Below are 2,174 nucleotides of genomic sequence, written 5' to 3' on the forward strand. Positions count from 1 at the left end.
TAGTTCTGACCTGAGACACTCATGTGTGTTACTGTTCTAGTTCTGACCTGAGACGCTCATGCGTGTAACTGTTCTAGTTCTGACCTGAGACACTCATGCGTGTTACTGTTCTAGTTCTGACCTGAGACACTCACGTGTGTAACTGTTCTAGTTCCCATCTGTTCAGTTTCTTCAGTGTTGCAGAGACCTCAAGTCATCCCACAAAGCGGGAACACAGGTACAGATACTATATAGAAACTAGATGTATTAATGACTTGAACTTGACCTCACGTTCTGACCTCAAACTGCCTAAGGCGTAAGGCTCAAAGTTTATCTCCCCGACCTCCCCGTGTCCTCTTAGCTGGGACCACTACCCAAAGTCATTTTCCCTCAGATGAGAGGAGCCCCGAGTGACAGCTCACACCCAGCGGCCCTGTATCTCCATTTTTTCACAGCCAAACCCCTGCCTTTCTCCCACCACTTCCCTTCCTCCTCTAATCAGCTCTGTGCTTCTGTTCCAGATATTTCCTCTGGCCGTCAATCACGGGGACCACGGAAGCTGAGCATCACAAATAAGGAAGTGGGATCCCAGAATCCGTGCCAGAGCGCAGGCACGTAACTAGCATAGGAAGTCAACTGGGTGAGCCACAAGAGGGATGCAAAGCTGACTTCCCTTTGTGCATGCCTTCATTCATGTCTTTACCACGCAGGAAAGAGGAAGGGGAAACCAGTCTGAAAAGGAAATACGGTTTAAACTTATTCACGTCCAAAATGAATTATTAGAGCCAATATAAAGCCCCAAGTGGTTTCCTTGCAAGCTGCTCTTGCCACACTAGCCAGTGTCACTGGGTGTATCAGAGCCAGACCACGCCTGTACTTTCCCACCACCCATTACCCAGGAGCCAGGGTGGAGAAGGCTGTCCAGGAAAGCCATCTACCAATGCTGGGGACAGAGCTGAGCCAAGAGCCTTCATCTGGGCCACAGCCTGACCTCCTCGGGCTAGGCTAATGCTCCTGACAGAACTCTGCTTCAGACTAGCAGGAGAAGCAAAAGAACCCGAGCGGTGCCTTCCTGGAGGAAAATCCCGGTTGTGAATTGTCCCGAAGTATAGAAATAGAAGAGATACTCACCACGTTAATGTTATAGTTTTGACCTGTTAAATGTCTTCACTGTTGCACAGACCTCAAGCAAAGACGGAACATGCTGTTCCTCCCCATGCCTCAGGCTACCTCCCCAGTCAGCCAAGCACACCTGGCAACCCCAGGCCTCCCTCCACCCCAAAGCAATTTATGCAGTCAGCATTTCCAGCCACGATGCTGTCCGTCAGCTTCATCCAGAATCCTCCAGCTCCCAGCTGGCTTGAGGAGAATCAGTGTTGAAAGAAAAACTTCCTTTTTAGGTCTTTTTTTTTTTAATATTTATTTATTATGTATACAATATTCTGTGTGTATGCCTTAAGGCCAGAAGAGGGCACCAAACCTCTTTACAGATGGTTGTGAGCCACCATGTGGTTGCTGGGAATTGAACTCAGGACCTTTGGAAGAGCAGGCAATGCTCTTAACCACTGAGCCATCTCTCCAGCCCCCTTTTTAGGTCTTGATTGGTCTAGAAAGTTCTCTCTCCTGAGCTCTCCCTCAGCACAGGAAGCCAGGATGTCGTCTGGAGACCTTGCCTTCCCATAAGGCCCCTTTCTCTCTTTTCTGGCTCCCACAGTGCTTTGCTCTCTTACTCGGCAGGTGCCTAGCACAGCACCGTCTCAAGTCAAACTGTGCATCTGAACCATCTACTAACTCATTAAGGCGTAAGCACAGGGGGATCAAAGGCACAAAGGGACTTTTAGGGTGAAGAAAATGTTCCTTGTCTTGACGGCTTAGGGGGGTGCCAGAGAAATGGCTCTGCGGTTAAAATCATGTATTGCTCTTGCCGAGGACCTGAATTCGGTCCCCAACAACCACCTGGGGCTCCAGCTCCAAGGGTGCTTGCATTCACCCATGCACATATGCAAACACGGCCCTACACATATTTATATAACTAAATCTTGTTTGAAAGAGAGACTACTGCATTTTTTAAAAATATTTTCTATGGTTTATTTAACTTTATTTATGTGCATTGGTGTGAAGGTGTCAGATCCCCTGCAACTGGATCTTCAGACAGTTGTGAGCTGCCATGTGGGTGCTGGGAATTGAACCCGGAT

This window comes from Microtus ochrogaster, chromosome 16 (genome assembly GCF_000317375.1).
Source record: "Microtus ochrogaster isolate Prairie Vole_2 chromosome 16, MicOch1.0, whole genome shotgun sequence".
NCBI classification, from domain to species: domain Eukaryota; kingdom Metazoa; phylum Chordata; class Mammalia; order Rodentia; family Cricetidae; genus Microtus; species Microtus ochrogaster.